This window comes from Tinamus guttatus, unplaced genomic scaffold, assembly GCF_059628265.1.
Source record: "Tinamus guttatus ecotype Peru unplaced genomic scaffold, ASM5962826v1 Tinamus_guttatus_pri_ptg001602l, whole genome shotgun sequence".
Lineage (NCBI taxonomy): Eukaryota > Metazoa > Chordata > Aves > Tinamiformes > Tinamidae > Tinamus > Tinamus guttatus.
The window spans coordinates 5,416,507-5,434,066 of record NW_028290136.1 but is presented as its reverse complement, the minus strand read 5'-3'; the positions used below and the strand labels follow the sequence as shown (position 1 = coordinate 5,434,066).

Genomic DNA, 17,560 nt, shown 5'->3' with positions numbered 1-17,560 from the left:
TGATGAAAAACCCAGCCTGGATAGAGGTGCAGACAGGCCCCTTCTACACAGCTTCACAATACTTATTTTCTGGAGATTTTATGATATTGTTCATTGCAAAGTGTTACTGGGAACTGCTATATGAGGACATGGAGGGAGGTAGCTTTCAGGGTGTGCCCTGCAAGCACCAGAATACAGCTTAAAACATGAGTAATAAAAGCCAGAGAAGCTCTGAACTGTGCAAGAACAGAGCAAGTTTCTCTTTTTTGGGTAAGATGTACATATGTTATCAGTATATATGTGGCTGTCCCGAGTCCTGTTCCTGGTGTTGACAATACTTTCTGCTTCCTGTTGTATCTTTTGCCATTTTGAGGTGAAGAACTCAAGTGCAAAGTCTGGTGTACCTGAGCTGAATGTAAATCTGGGCTCTATGGGGAGGATCTGCCCTGAGTGAGGGCAGTGAGAGGCAATAAAACTTTATTTTTCCTTTTGTCTATCCTTTTTCTCTCCTTAGAGAGTGACAGCCAATGGTATGTCAAACTGGCACAGCCTCAGGTGTAATCTTGAGCTGAAAGAAGGCTGTAATTTGATTAAGAGGCTCTGAAAGGATTGAGAAACAACAGCAGTTCCTTAAGACTAAACACCAGCCGGAAGGTTTCATTCATTAATAGTGAAGGTACCTTTCATAAACCTTTTTGTCTTAGTACCGTGAACCCCTCTGTGTCCACTAGTCCTGCTGACTTCAGAGGGACTAAATACATCCACAAGATATTTGTAAGTGGGGCAGCTCGTGAAGAGAAACCTCGGGGAGGAAGGATTCAGTAAACGAAGATCTGCACCTTTTGGTGACTTCTATGAGAGCTGTGCCGAAAAGAAGATGATACTCTCACAAAACATAGACTTGTTTTGCTGTAGGTCAAAGCTGAAGGGAGATTTCAGTTGTGCTACCTTAGAAATGCTTCCAGAGTTATTCTCCTATGTCCTCAGTGAGGAGCTCAGTGGCTGGCTGGGGATCAGGCCTGTGGGCCGGACCTAATTGCTGGTAGTGATAACAGATCAGGTCCACCTGGAATCTGCCTCTTCTCGACGGAATAAGATTTAGATCACTGGGCTGTCCCTGGGACTCCATTTTTAGTGAGACAGGCAAAAGATCATTGTAAATGAAGTCTTCCCTTGGCCCCAGAGAGAAGAAACATTCAACCCTCTGTTAAAAGAGAGGGAATCTCTTTTTCTTTCCTGAGATTCTACTTCAATAGCACCCACACATTATTCCTTGTATTGGAAACTTAATAACTTCACTTGAAAATCATGCCTTTTTGATGGCAGTGGAAATAAGATGACTTTTAAACAAGTAGAGGAGACTGTCATTGAAGTCGAGCCAGTTATGTGGGAGTCAGATGATTAAGGTAGATATGATGTAGGAGGCAAGAAATACTATCATTTGGAAAAAAAATACTGTATTTTGAACATGTTTAATGTTCCTCTTCTAGGAAAGCAGGGCTGTTGTTATTAAGCACCTTACCAACACTAGATGCAGGGCTTGACTCTCTGTTGATGGTCCTGCTTTGTAATTGCTCACAGCGATGCCGATTGCCTACAAAATGAGCCCAAGCTGTGCAGTTCCAGTCCAGGTGCTCATCTTTTCAAAGGTAGAGGCAAAGAGACAGGGAGTGAAGTGAGGGAGAGTTGCTCTCTCACCCAGGTCACGACAGGATGTCTGTCTGTCTGTCTGTACTGTAGCAAGCCCATTGCCTTGCCTGACCTGACACCAAGCTGTGGCCTGCACGATTTTATTCCTTTTCCTTTGTGGAGATGTTGCTGCTCCAGCATGGTGTGCTCTTCCATTCCACTGGTTTTGAGACTCAGGGAGGGTCTGGAAGTTGCAGCCCAGCAACCTTGGAGAGTCTGCTGCGTTTATGGGTGCAAGCCTTCTCTTGATTTAAGCCTTAAGGCATGTCCTCGGTGCATGGACATGAAGCAGACGCTCATGTTGCCAGGTTCTTGCTCTTGAAGCCTTGCCCATGCACTGCCTTCTTTTTTTTCTCTCTCTCCTTTTTCCCCTCAACAAATGGTCTTGCATTCAGCGACTCTAAGCTGAAGAAAGGGAGGATGGAGTAGAAAACCTGCACTGAAGTGCTAGTAAATACAGCATGTGAGGTAGCTTTAATGTAATATCTTGTGGTCTGGATGGAAAAAAATCTCAATGTGATGATTATGCAAACATAACAAGACCTCATGACCATAAGGTTAGATTTTACTCATGGCCACAGGAAGCTTTCTATTGATTTGAGTGGACTTAGGGTGCACTGTGGTAACTGCTTAAACCTCAGGGTCTCACCACTTTAATCTAAGCAAATGTCCATAGCAAAATGCCTATTTTATGATCAAGATGATTTTGTGCTGTAAACAAAACTTTCCCGCAAGAAAATTCTATATAACCAGAAATATAACTCTAAAAACTGGAATGACAAATTATACTGCTATAAACTCAGTCTCTGATCCAGTAAGATGTTCTACTTGAATAAATATATTTTAATTTGTGTCAATTCCTGTACTTTACTAACCTTGCTTCCCACATAGGTAAAAGCCATATCTACAAAATGAGTTATAGAACCCTGTTACTCATTTATTACTTTGCTGGAGATTGGAGTGACCAAGTGGATGTAGTGGCCTCTACCCAGACACTTTCCCTGGTACTTACTGCAGTGTTATAAACCCAGTGTTTCTAAGCAATCTGCAGTTAAAAATCCATTGAGAAAATTCTGTTCAAATTCCATTCAAATTCTGACAAATTCTTGCCAAATTGTAACTCTTTTCAAGGTTCCCTTTAGCACCAGGACTTCAGACTCATCACAACAGGAGTTCAAGCTATTACAGGCTGGAGAACAGGGAGGTACTCCCCAATACTGTTACTTTTGCAAGATATTTCTAGAATGAGCTCACTGTAATTATACGCAGCATATACAGTCGCTGTATATTACCATCACCTGCTTGGAATATCCTCCTTTTATCAGCATGGATTCTTCATTCAGTTATAGTGTGATGCTGCAGGGTCTCATGACTATACCACATAATCACGTACCGAATTGTTGCATAAATGCTGATATGGATTAACCTTCCTTTTTTCCCATACCTTGCACAGCATCAGTTGTACACTGAATGCTAATCTTGTGCAAGTGCAACTCTTGGTGTTCAGTGGTATTTTTTTCTCCTTTTGTTGACACAACACACTGCTGTTATATTCATTTTGCCCGTAAGTAAGCTGTATGCATCTTCAGACTGAACATTAAGTTGCTTCAAATTTGCTTTTCCCCTACCCTCTCAAGTCTCTGCGTAGCTGCAATATTGCCAATAAGGCACTCTGTGCTTCAAGTTATAACCTGCAAAAAATATACTTATTTCTCAACGTTCACTTTTTTTTTTATGCTAAGCATTTGAAAAAAAGATACAGGTCAGCTAAAGGAAGGGTGAACAGAGGTGGGAGTAGGAGCCTGTTTTATCCCCACACTGTTCTTTTGGTGAGTCAGCTGGGGAGAGATGATCGTGCGGTGCAGGATGTGCTGTGCAGAAGCCCCTGCCATAATGTCACAGTGTGCCTGGACGAGGTTTTGCTGAGCAGTGCAGATAATCAGAGGGCAGCTTTGGGCTGAGAATGCCTCTCTCGGGGCCACGCACTGTTCTGCCAGGGGACCCAGATGGTCTCTAGTGAGAGATTTTGTATCAAAGTTTTTAAGAAGAGGGATACCTTTACAAGCCTTGTTTGGGAAGTGGGACAGTTCTTTGGCTTGGGAAGTTGAACGGAGGCAATCTCTGGAGTGCCTGGTCTGTGGCATTGGCAGGTGGCCCCAAGGATGGCTGTGGAGCACGGTAGCCCTCAGGCTAGGCTTCTTTCCCCGTCCTGCCCTTCCTTTTTCCCCGCGGCCTCTGGCTTAGGACATCCCAGAGTCTTTGTGTCCTCTGTCCTTACACCAGCTCCCTATGGAGCAACCCTACTCCTGCAGCTCCTGTGGACCATGAAGAACATGCTGTCCAGGCTAGCTGTGTGTCTGTGCTGCTCCAGCGCAGGCACCAGCCTGTGTGGGATGTTACGGATCACTGCGGGGTCCCAGGTGTCCCCCATTCTTGTGAGACAGCTCATATCCATTGCCTCTCCATGCTCTTCTGAGGGGCTCAGCTGCAAGGAGGGCGCTTGGTGCTGGACTGCCTCAGTAAAAACTGGGTCGCTCTCCTCTCCGTGTCTTTTAAGTTTGCTGCTGAGAGGCAAACTGGCGCTAGAAAGATCAGCTTGAAGAGAATGATGATTTGAGCCTTTCTTCTTGTATTGGGACTGCTGCCTGCTGCCTTGCTCAGCCCCCAAGCCCTTCGCCTTTGTGCGAGAGGAGAGCGACGAGGGAGCAGAGATCCCGTTTTGACGCCAACGCACCGAGCAAGCTCTCTCATGTGTCAATCACATGCTCGAAGCAGTGGTTCATATTCAGGCCAAAGAACACTGGATATTTATTTGTTTTGTTTTTTTGGGGCATTACCTTTTACTTTGTCTTCATTTTTCAAAGTTTGGGGGCTTGCCACAAATAAGCGCTGAGCTGGGCAGAAGAAACGGTGCATGCCACAAGCCAGCTGAGCTCAGCAGGTCTCTCACATACACAGAGACAGGCACAACAACTTAACCTAAAGATTTTGTTTGTATTTTCATCCAGTTGTTATATATAGATCACAGACACACTAATAGGTAAGATTTGTCATATTAATTTAAAGATGTCACTCCTCACCTACGCCTAAATGCCCTTCGGATGACATGAGCAATCCCTCTGGGCTGCTGCAATCTCTCTCTGGCCCCACACCAGTGCCCTCCAGTCACACATATCCCCTTTTGACTTGCTGCAGATGAACATGTAATCATTCACATGTAGCTTGACTACCGATACTGCATCATTGAAGCTTTTTGTTGATGCTTGAGGCCCCAAGGGATGGATGTGGTCATTTTGTGTGACCTCTGCAGGAGTTGCTATGTTGCAGTGGTGCATTGCGTAAAGCCAGAAATCAAAACCGGTTGAAAGTGGAGACGGGACACCAGATATGCTTGTTACTTCTTGACTATTCTGCAGTTTTCAGGTAGAAGATGTTGTATAAATGTTGGATAGAAATGACTGTGATTATTGCTTTCTGTGCATTTTCTTTTGTTTGCATTGTAGACACTAGTGAAACTTGGCTGCTGTCTTTTCAGCATCACAGATTGGGCTGCTAGGCTCCAAGGGATACATTATCATCCAGAAGACTACTTTGAAATGTTCAGATTATCTGGCCCATTGGCTTCTTCTAAAAAAAAGTTAAGACATATTTAAAGAAAAAAAAAAGAAAGAGGAGGAGGGGAATATGGCAAAACTACAATGGCAATATCCAGATCTCATATTATAAGCAGGCCTTGGTGATCAAGAGGTTTCCTTGCTTCTTCAAAGGTACTGAGGTGACAAGAGCTGAGATTTACAGAGGAACTCATGGAATTATTTATTTATCTTTTGCTGTCAGCATTCTTCTGATCTGCTTGATATGATACTTAAATACTGTACTGAAAAGATATTCAGGGAGATCTGATCTCTTTCTTGGCTACCATAAACTAAGAGGATTGACCCAAAGATCTATTTGTGTTTGCGAGTTTGCAAGTGTCCCTACCTCTCTATTCTAGTTCGGATATCTTTTAAACGAAATCAGAAGCACATATTTGCAATGGACCTCCTTTACCTGGTGAGATTTTGACTTTTTTTTTTTCTCTTTTCAAAGTAAGCACTAAACAGCATATGACAGATGGAAAGCCTGGTAGGAGGTGACCAACCGAGTACATCAAGATCAGGAAGAGAGGTAGAGCAAGGTATATTTTCATGGGTTGAGTATTTTAGTACTTAGCAGCAGCTGTATTTACCTTGAACAGTTTGTATGATGACATTTTGAAGATTTGCCCTGGGCTGTCTTTGTAGAACAGTGACTACAGAGATCGGAGTGACCGCGGGACTACTGCCACATCCCAGGGGAAAGATGCTATGCTCTTTCTCTGGTAGCTATGTAGTCTTCCCAAATGTCCCCTTTTCTTAGATGAAGTTTCAAATATGGGTACTTTGTCAAGATTATACACCTTTACCAGCCTCTAATCTTACATTTGTCTTTTAGCTAGAGTCCTAACTGCTTCCTCAGTGAGGTCATTAGGGAACTGACAGGTACCCTGCAGCTCAATTTATCCTTTTAGGTCCCGATTCAAAGGCCACCAGACAGTGGGATCTATAACACAGATCTGGAGGCACTTTGGAGCAGGTTCAAATCTGTAAGAAACACACTGGTAGGGGGTTTTCTGCACTGGATTTCTATTGCTGATAGCTTTTGAAGTCTCTATATCCATCTAGAGGATAGGAAGATAGATGAAACAAGACTGAGTCCAGTGTTTTTGTCCTAAACCCAAACCATCCCTGAACTCGACTAATTTAAAAGGATTTAAAAACCCTTTTGTGCCTCTTTTTTTTGAACCCCGAGGGGAAGTGTGAGCACAGTAAAAGAAAAAGCTGTTCTGGAGCACAAGCACCTCTTATTCAACTGTTTCTAATTCATTTGTAAGCTGAAAAATGGGCACTGAATCTATTTTGAAATACCTGTCTTTTGAAAGAGTTAGATCTTCGCCTTTGCTTCATTATCACTTCACTACTATATATTAAAAAAGCAAAATTTCAGTGCAAAATTTGAATGAGAGATGAAACCATTTATTTGATAGAGAAATAGCTAGAGGAGGGAAGTTATGGACGTCCGGCTCAAACTTGTTCTGAACTTGGTGCTTTGATGCCCTTCCTCCCTGTAAATTATGTCGACCCTTTGCTTTCCTCCCTGCTCTGCCCCACACTGCTGTTCACAGGGAAAACTCAGCTTTGATGACGGTAGCAGTGTTGCATGTGAGCACTTTGCTCTGGTCTTGGTCTGCAACTATAGAGGTCCTTAAAACTTGCGTTTCTCAAATGACTACTCTGCAGAATTGCTCTGGAAATGCTTGAGTTGCTGTAATAAGGGAGCACTATGCAGGGCTGGATCAATGTCTGTCACCCCTAGAGCAACAAAAATCATTAGTGAGATGCTAGTAGAAGCAGTGGGACTCTTGTGTTGCTAAGGCAGCTGCTGGCCTCTGTATTCCCAAGACAGCCAGCCTGTGAGCAGTAGTAGGAGGCAGGTACATCCCTCTCAGTCTGTAAGACAGAACATCCTCCATTTTACAACACTGTAGACATGGTTACTGCCCTTGAACCAGATTTTTGGTCAGATGAGAATCCTTGAATGACTTGAAGTCTTTGAAGACATGACTGTTACATGCTTTTTCATGGCATCTGTCACGACACCATTGGCAATGAGAAGCTTTTGCTGCTATGCTCATTAGCTGAAAAAAATAGCTCAGTTGTTTATTTATCATAAAAAAGACTAATGGAAACAGAAATTGGAAATTAGGGAAAGGGGAAGGAGATTCTTCTCACTTTGGTGATTCAAGTGCAATAAGTCTTATGCAGGAAGCAAAAAAATTGAACCTAACGTCTGGTTAAAAAAAGCGCTAGCACAGTTTAATTGGGCTGCCTGAGTCTTAAATCTTTTTTATTATGGTGGTGCCTGGCAGCTCTGCCATAGTCAGACTGACTTTTCTCCTTTTGTTGTAAGCCCATCTCTTCAGTTCATATTACTCTGCATCAGTCAGAAACGTGAAATAAAAGTTGTCAACCCTTAGGGCTCTCCCCAGACGGAAACCTTAGACCTCTTGAGACTGGCTAGGTATAAGGCTTTCAGTTGTGGTGATGAGGATTATAATAGCAATAATAATAACTGGATAATTGCATGTAGATCTTGCATGTTAGCCTTTGTTTTGGCAGCTTGAATGATACAAAGCCTGTCCCATGGAAAGAACAGCAGGCAACTGCAGCAATGTTTGGCGCTCATCGTATCCTCCCTCCCCATCTGCAGGGGGAAAAATCTGTTCCGAGGAGGCACAGCCTTAAACATTCATTTTATTTTTTCTCTTGCTGCAGACCTTCTAAAATGAAACTTGTTTGCATGCTGCCTGCCCACAGCAATGGATTCATACTCCTTACACAGTTCTGCCTTCCCTTGCAGAGGCATAGCAGTGGTTGCCACAGAACAACTTTCACATACATAAAATACAGTTTCTTAAATGGTGATACAGAAGAGCAATGCAGGCTTCCCACTGGGCTGTTGGTTTTCAAAGCCATACAATTCCTCCCAGCTGTCAAATACTAGGAGGAGATGGATTTAGGTTTACAATGTACAATAATTTAGGTTGGAATCATCTGATCTGAGCTAGGGCCAATTAGTTCAGGTTGTTCAGTGCTTGTCGAATCAGGTTTGGTGTATTGCTAGGGATGAGGATCCCACCACCTTTCTGGGCCCCTGTTTCAAGTTTGTCCACCCATATGGTGAAAATTTATCACAGTAACTAATAAATATTTCCCATGTTGCAAGGTGTGCCTGTTGCTTTTTGCACTGTCAGCCTGCACCTTTGAGAAGAACCTGGCTCTGCCTTCTCCGCATCCTCTCGTCTGTGGGCCAGATACCAGTGAAGTTCCCCATGAGCTTCTCTTCTCCAGACTGGACAGACTGAACTTCATCGGCCTCTCCTTATACCTGTGTCCCGTGCTCCAGCCCATCTTGGTGGCACTGTGCTGGACTTGCTTCAGGATGTCCATGCCTTGTCCCGGGGAGCCCAAAACTGGATGCAGGGCTCCAGAAGTGGCCTCATAAGTAGTAAGTAGAGACGAATAGTCCTTTTGCTTAATCTGCTAGCTGTACCCTTACTGAAACAGTGCAGCAATATGCAGTGGGCCTTCTTTGCCTTAATGATATGCCTTTGGTGCATATCATTCCCTCTCCTAATGAGACCTCTTGTTTAACAAACTAACTGCTTGAAACTGTATTTGCTGAGACTTTTACTCCAATGAATTTAGTGTGGGCAGCAGTGTTCACCAGACGTGTGAACCTGAGCCCATTCATCTTCTTGGAAAGCTTGTAACTCCGGGCTGAGGTCAGCAGTTACGCTCGCCAGATTCCATCCTCATGTTGTCTTTTACTTCTTTTATTCCTACCCTCCATTTGGCGATGTCAGGGACACACTGGCCTCTTCTGACTCCTTTTAGTAACAGGTGTGAATTCAGCGAAACATCCCTGGGGCTCCCAAATTAGCCAGAGCTCCGTCCCCTTCCCTCGCTGTGATGCTGGCCTGCATTGGCACTGAGAGCTGCATGCCACTGCCCTCACTGAGTGCCCAGAGCAAAGCCTGGGGGCAGCTCTGTCTGGGGCAGCTCTTTGTACAGAGTTTGCTGCTGGCAGGAGCTGGGGAGCTCTGCAGGACAGGAAAGCCCCGAGCACGTGTCCTTCCCTTCCCACTGGCCGTTTCTGCAAAGTTAATGGGGCCAATCCAAATGTTCTGCCTGGATTATTTTTTCTGAATAGAATTTTGTCACCAGAAATCACCAACAGAAATCTAAGGAAAGCTTTCTGGTAACCAGTGAGAGCTTGATTTTGTTGTTCTTATTTGTTTTTGCATTGCTTTCATGTTTTGAATTTTTTTTAAATCATGCCTCTTTAGTTCGATTAGTTCTAAGAATGGAATATTTCAAATTAAATGTTCCCATTTTAATGAAAATCCTGATGTCTGAAGAAAAGTTTTGTTCCATTCCACTGAAATCTCAGCTAATGAAAAATGTCAAAACCTGGAAGAACAGAAATATTGGGAATCTTTGTAATTTGTTTTTATTCTATTTTAGAATGGGGGAACAAGGGAGAGAAAATGAGTGAGCAAGAGCACAAGCTCACAGGAGCTCTTTCTGCATTTCACATTAATTGCCTGACCCATCCTAGAAGACCCTCTACTTTTCTGTCTCTTTTGCCAACACAGAAGGTTTGTCAAGGTGAGGAGCTGAGTACAACCAGGAAAATGAGATATGGGTTGCTTACAGGTTGTCAAACAAGGGAATGATTTTCTGCATCAGAAACAATCCTCTTTTACTAAGCTATAGTTAGTATAATATCAGCATTGCTTAATTGGACTTTAGCATCTAACATTAAATGCCTTGTTAAATTAATCTCACTGTTCTAAGCAGAGAACATGCTGCATTGAAATACAGCTATTTTGGTAACATATTCTCAAGTTGGAGCTCTTAACTGCTGTCCTCACTTAGTATTAAAAAAAAAAAAAAGCATATTAGCTCTTTTATAGGCCTGTTTTTTCAGAAGGTGTCAGGCAGGTTTATTGGCCGGCCACTCTCCTTATCTGTGTGCAGCTCAGATTAACCTTGCTAGGGGTTGCAGATATGGGTCCTGAGAAGCAGTTCCACTTGTATACCCTGAAATCAATGTCTACACACTTAGACTCAGGTGCTGAGCCACTAGCATGGTGTAGCTGGCATGGTCTTGGTAGTCTGGTCTTCTTCAGTGGTCAAGGCAAGTAACTCTCTGAGCCCAGCTTAGCTAGATAGTGTAACTAGAACTCAGTTGCTTTCCACTGGTAGGATGGTGAAAAGCACCCAGAGCACTATGGAGAATCTGAGCCTGCATTTGCTTTCTCTGAAATGCCATAGCTAAGTCTGGAAGAGTTCACTGCAATTCTCTGCAATTTGTTTTTGCAATAGCCTCTGGAGGACTCCCATGTAATAGTCTCAGGAAACCCAGAAGCTATGCCATAAAGGGAGTTTTTAGTGCTGGAAGCATCTTGCTAGGATATAAAACATATCGTTGTAAGTCTTCTGTGTCTCTTTCATGTATTTTATGTATCCAGTGGGGTTAACTGCAGTCCATATTCTTGTTATTTTTAATGTATCAATCAAGTGTGCTGATTTTGAATTTGTGGTTTACTTAGCAGCTTTGCTTGCTTTTTTTTCAGTCTTTTAGGTCACCTTTTCGTTCTCAGCTAACTTCTCTGTTCAGTTCTGGGAAAACTTTTTGCTGAAGGTGAAGGCTCACTTTCATCAAAAAATGAAAGTTTTATAATTTACAGAGGTTTCAGTGTAAACACAAAGTGTAATGTAACATGATTATAAATCATTACAATTCAGAGGCAGGACAGGAGGAAACAATGTTATGTAGTCGGAAGTAAGTAAAGACCAAAGCGAAAAGTGAAAAGGTCTTTTAGAAATATTGGCGAGAACAGATTTTGTCAAAAGTACTTCCCACAGCTTTGAAAAGCAGGCTAGTTAAGCAAGCTTCACATCTGAAGATCAAACACCACTGAACAAGGTAATTAACATGAAAGAATCAGTTCATTTAAGCACAGCTTCCAGGGGTGAGATGCTGCCTTGACTGAAATCAGTGTGAGACTGGGTGTTCATCTCAGGTGCTCAGCAGCTTTGCTCTCCAAATAGTAACACCCTCTAATGACAAAAAGCAAAAGGCCAAAATTAGAAATGATAGTTTTATTCTTCTCTTTTCCAAGTCACTTGCTTCAATTCTGGCCCTTCATTGACATTGTTGAAAGACCAAGTGGACAACCCAAGCACAATCAAATTAATAGCAGTCATCTTTAAAAGTGCTCAGAGATGTAAAGGGCACTTTGTTGTCCTGCAGGACTTCCCTGAGAGGATTGAGAACTTGGCTCTCCACTTTGTAAGCAGGCGAAAAAATGTTCCCTGCACTAATTCTGTCCCGGAAGCCCTTTGACCTGGGTAATACTGCTAGAATACTTGCCTAGAAACATCACGTTGTTCTTGTAAAAATGGAGATCTTTGTGGTGGAGATTGCATGGGCACGGGGGACACACAGTGCTGCTCAGTGCAGCTCGTCCTCCCCTTTGGTGGTCTCCCCAGTAGCACACAGTCATCCCTGATCTGGATCTAAATACCCAAGGACTCTGCAGCATCACCTTTGCCAGTTGTGCTGGAGGCAGCAGTGTTTGCTAAATTTCTTGAAGCTTCAATTGTAGAGAGGCTATGCAATTTTAGGAGAACTCTACCAGTGGTGGCTGGTAAGGCCTGGGCAAGTCAAGGAGGAGGGAGCCACCAGGGTTGCAGGGACAGCGGGATCCAGCACTGATGCTCTGGGATCGTGGCATCCTTTGGCTGCCAAGACGGTATGCAAGGCAGATGATGACGTGTAGCCTCACAAGTGAGAAGGAATGGTGAAAAAAAGATAAAACTGCAGGCATCTCTGCTAGGAAGGAATCCAAGCTGACAGTGGAGGTCTTTGGGAGTGGGCACACCTTGAAACTCTGCCCTTTCCGTATGCTCAGACTGATCTAAAAAGGTTTGCCAGGCCACAAAGTACAAAATGAAGCTCTTTACTGAAAGTTGTATTTGCATTCCCCCATAGTATTAAATAATAATCTCCATTTAGCTATAAGTGTTTTTTAATAGAGAGGAATCTCCAACCCAGTTTTTAGAGATCTTTCTATCTTATACCATATAAGTTACTGCTTGAATCTGAATATTATATAAGAAGAGATGAGGAAGGAAATGTAGTTTCACAGAGCTGAGCAACTAGGTGGTAAGAAAGGTAGGAAGGATGGCTAACGGTCTATTACCAAACACCCTGTAAAATGTTTTTATAGTAAAACATTAATTAGAGGATGAAGCTGTTGAACAAAATGTGCAATTCATTTCCCTTGCCTTCCCTGAAAATAATAGAGACAGCATATTTTTTTTTTTAAAATATGTGTAATCGGGTTTTTTGCCATTTTGCCTTTTGGTTTGAGTATTGTAAGGCTGTAATTGCTTTATTTAAATTTTACAGTCCCCTTTGCCACATAGACTAATCTTTTCCCTCTGTAGAGGAAGCTTCTTGGAAGAAACATCCCAGCAAAAGGAGGGTGGCTTTCTTTGCTGGCATTCCTAACCCTTCCTCATGACCACAGCAGCTCATGCTGATATTCCTCATTTTCGATGTTAAGAATTACCAACAACCCCAAATGAAAATATGAGCAAGGAACCTAAGTAAAAGAGAGCGTTGGCAAGTGCTAGGGAAATGGGGATATATGAGTAGGTTAACCTAGATATTTATGCCTCACGCCTTGCGGTATAATTAGAACACCAAGAGAAGATGCTACAACTCTTAAAATAGAAAGAAAGAAAAACTAAGGACTGTATTCAGTCCACTCCTAAAATGATGATGATCCATCTTAGAAAAGAGACTATTCACTCAGTTAAAATTCAGCCTTCTTGAAGGGCGAATTCACCCTTCATTTAACCCTGTTTAAAATGCATTTCAGTCTATGTACTGAGGAACAACAATATAATCTACATTCACCTTTTGCCTCGTAGAAACACCTGCATGTGAGAAATTCTGATTCCTTTCTCCCTCTCTCCTTAGGAAGTAATGTGAAAACACAAACATCTCTGAAGAGCAGTAGAAAAATTCTAATGAAAAACTGTAGACCGAGGCTTATTTGGAGTGGGCGAGCAAAGTCTGCTGAGATGTTTTGAAGGGTGGCAGCAGCAAACTTCCATATCAGAGGGAGATATTTGCTAGGATTGGGCAAGGGTAAGAGGCAAATCTAACAATTCTTTAGGATGGGAGTGAAAAGATAATAAAACAGTCATTCTAAAGGGCTAAGGCAGTAAAAAGCAGGAACAGCTTTATATGATATTTGTCTGGCTGATAGCATCACTTAGTATGTAAATAACCATCTATGTGAACATTTTATTGCTTTCCACACACATTTTCCACAGCTGACAAGTGTGTTTGTTTACACATCTATAAACCATTCTGCAAATACTGCTCTTGCAAGTCAGGAATATAAATGCCCATATGTCAGAAATATGATTGCACTGTGTTATAAGTTTAATTGTAAAATTGAGCGTGTGAGCACAAAGGTATCTATCTAGCTTTGTTGCTTAATTCTTGATAATTTTAAATGCGTGGACAATTATTTTCCCTCCAGATGCTGCTTATTGAAATTTTCAAGTTCGGATTTTTTTGAGAGAGGGAATTGCCAGAGTGTCATCTGCTGCTCCCTGCTGGCAAGATACAACTTTACAGGTCTGGGGGTCTTGCTGGGTAAAATAAACTGAAATACTTTCTATTACTTTCTTGCTCTGAAAAAAAATGCTGTTTTTGGCATATTCATTCAGAATCAGAGCAAGGATTTGAACCAAGTTACTTGCTTACTTGCAATTCAGGAACTGTGTTGCTAACCAGGCTACTATGGACTGTTCCAAGACTCTCTCTCTCTCTCTTTTTTTTTTTTTTTAGTAAATCTCAATTCCTCTCTGCTTTTCAGGCTCTCTACCCTAACATTTCTCACTTCTCCACCTTCACCTCCCCAGAATCCAAAGATTTTAGGTTTTTTTTTTTGCTCTTGACTTTTATTATACATTTGGAAATTTCATTTTTTTAAATGACTGGTTTGCTTATGTTCATAAGATCTCCCTCAAAAATGGATTTCACGAGGAGAAAAGGGTTAAAAATTTCAAGTATATGGCTAGGAAGAAGCTATTAGGAATATGATTAAATATGCTAGTTGTTAATTTTATATTAAAAAAAACACATTGGATAAATAGAAGTGCTTTTTAGGGGAACAGGTTTCAGGATCCTTGAGTCTAAGAATTTTTGTTGATCCAAGACAATCATCTGCTCAACATCCTTTACAATAAACATTTACAGTCTAATGAATCACTTAATTGGTCTTCATAAAGTAATATGAAAGCAGTTCTTGGTTCCTTAGCATAAATTTTTTTTTCATTCAATTCAAAAAATATTTTGAATGTCAGATATCAGATTGTGCTGAACTCAGAAGGACAGTCTTAGTCCTATTCTTTCCTTTCCTGTTCGTACATTTATCCTTAATGTTGTGACTCTGCTAAGGAGATGGTGAGACGCTGTGACTCTTAGGTCCAAGAGTCTTCAGTGGTTTGGGATATTTTTCCAATGCCACTGGGCTATTGACATACACACAAAAAAAGAGCACAACTGCCTGAGAAATGGCTTCCCCATTAAAAGTTAATGTATTTTTAGGTGTTACAGAATTAATACGGTTTCTCATTTCTCACTTGCTCTCCTATCTGTTGTTTGCACAGCAGAAAATAGAAGAGAGGCTGTAGAAGGTGGAAGTAACCAGTATGTCCTCCAGATACAGGAGCTTTTGGTTGGACTTTTGCCCACCCCCTTTCCTGAGGGCTCTCCAGTTGCTTCCCAGTAGCTTGACTTATTTCACAGTGCTGAGCTGTGTGGAGCTGACCTCATGCAGTAGCCTTGAGGGATGGCGATATGGACCTCTGAAGCAGGAGCTGTTGAGTCTTCAGCAGTGACATGGATGTTTATGGTGGGAGCTGCAATAACGTCGCCTGTGAGCAGTACAGGACAAGATCAAAACCACTCCTCTGCCACTGGGAATTTTAGACACTTGTGAGATGTGCATCCGATCCCAGGAATAAACCTTTGCATGAGTATTATCCTTTGAACCCAGAAAGATTTTTTTTAAATGTTGTTATAAACAAATATGGAAAATTGCATATGAGAAGGATCCATTACACACATTTTTTTTTCAAATGATATCATTTTAAGTTCTTGCTGATGCTATAGGAAGTACTCAGATTGGCTTCATGTCTTGTTGGAGCTGTCGTGGTGAAGTTTCTGCCCTGAAAAGTAATCCTCATCTAAATGAGAATAATGAAGGTGTAGTGATATTCCTTAGCTGCAGCTTGTATCTTATGGCTTTGAAGCATGTTGGAAGATGTGATGGATAGCATGTTGCTTGCTCTCTGTCGCTGGAGATGGCTGCTTATAGGCAACTTTTGCTTCTGCTCTCACTCTACATGAAGTGTGAACACATGATGGCCTAAATTTGCCTTCACTGTTTGCCAGAATTTACCTGGAAAATATTTTTAAAGTAAGAAAGGAAAATGGGTAGTTTTGGTTGGAAGTTAGCAGATTTTCAAATCACCGCCTCCAGTCCCTTTGTTAACAGGGACTGCTTTAACTGGAGCTTGGCCAGTCTGAGCAATAGCCCTCTCCAGGGCAGGCCGATAACGCCTGGGTGGAAGAAGTGGTACCAAAAAAGAGCCCAGAGGATGCACGAATGTGAAGGGGAGGTGAGGGAGGAAGGATTAAAGAGTGAAAAGGCTCGGAGCTCCAGACAACGAGGCTGTGTTTGATGCTCTGTGAGTATATTGTCTTTTGATCTTATATGTATTTTTGGTGAGATCCTTTTTATACTTTGACCACTTGACAATCACTTTTCTGGAAAAAAAACAGTGTTCAGTAAACCTGAAAATATCCTCTGCTCTTTGGGATGTCAAGTCCATTTATTTGTGTATTTCAGAATTTTCAGAATGGTTTCAGCTAACAAACTGCAATTCCCTCATCGTCTCATGCAAAGGTGATGCAGATGTTTGAAATCTCTGTGCCTACTGCATATACCAGAAACACTAAACATTTCACCTCCTTGATTTCTCTTGAGTATCACCTACTTCCTGGAAAATCTGGAAGCCTTGCATTTACCACTTCAAATTCTCTGCCAAGTTCCCTTCACTTTCTTTTGCTCCATTTTTGTCTCACACGTTTATTATATGGTGACAAATGCAGTTTTCTTCTGCCACCACAAAATAAGATGTGTGAAACACACACATGTTCTAGTAAGAGACTGCTCTTTATTTCCTGGCTCCAGTTGCAAAACATGAGTCAGGGTTATGAAGGCTGTACTGCTGTGAGGGATGTGTAATCTGCAACCTCAAACTTTACTGGCTTTGCTAAGGCAGCGGAGAAAAAATGGCAAATACGGTTTGTTCAATTTTTTTTTTCATCAGTATTTTCTCCTTCCCCAAGGCACCTTGTTTTATTTTTTGTTTGTTTTCTGGTCACCATTCCCCTCCACTGATTGTATTTACTTACTTTAGAAATGGATGTTATCACTGACAAGAAAAAGAAAATCCCTAAACTGAATATATCAGCACTCTGACTGAGAGAGGTACAGCATTTTTAGAGAAAGATTCTCTCTTCTATTTTGGTTTTAATGCAGACGAGAAACATAGCCCATTTGCTATGTTTTCCAAGTGTTATTTCTCTGCATCAACTAGTATCTGCTATCTACTGTATTATTGTATATAATGACCGAAGAGACTTCCTGCAAGACGCTGGTGACATAACACACCTTGCTAATATAAACCAGTTTTAAGTTTTCCGTGCACATCTGCGATGTAGAGGGAGACTCGGTGCGATACAAAATCAGACAGATCTTTTGTGAACTAAGGTGGAACAGGCCCCAAGTTACAAGTTAGAACAAAAACAAGCAAACAAGCAAGCAAGCAGAGAAAGCTGAACACATTATAACTTCCTACTGGACCCAAGCAGTCTAGGAATTTCATGGTAGAATTACATATATACGACAAGCAGTTATTCTGCTGTTTCCCATGGGTGACTGGAAGCATCAGGAACCATGGTACTTCCATGTTAGTTGTAAACAGAGGTTTGGTTTGATTTTTTTTTAGCAATTTATCCCACAAAATTCTAATGGATGAGTTGTTCCTGCAATAGAATGACAAATAACTGGGTGACATGCTGTGAAAAAAAACAGAAAATGAGAAATTCTCTCCCATTTTCCAAACCGAGCAGAAACAACACTGATTTC

At 41.8% G+C, this 17,560-nt stretch overlaps 1 protein-coding gene across 1 annotated transcript in view; it reads right to left on the bottom strand.

Moving 5' to 3' along the window:
• KCNJ6 (potassium inwardly rectifying channel subfamily J member 6) overlaps positions 1-17,560 on the bottom strand; it is a 151,481-nt gene that overhangs the window by 19,496 nt on the left and 114,425 nt on the right. The window lies entirely within an intron of this gene.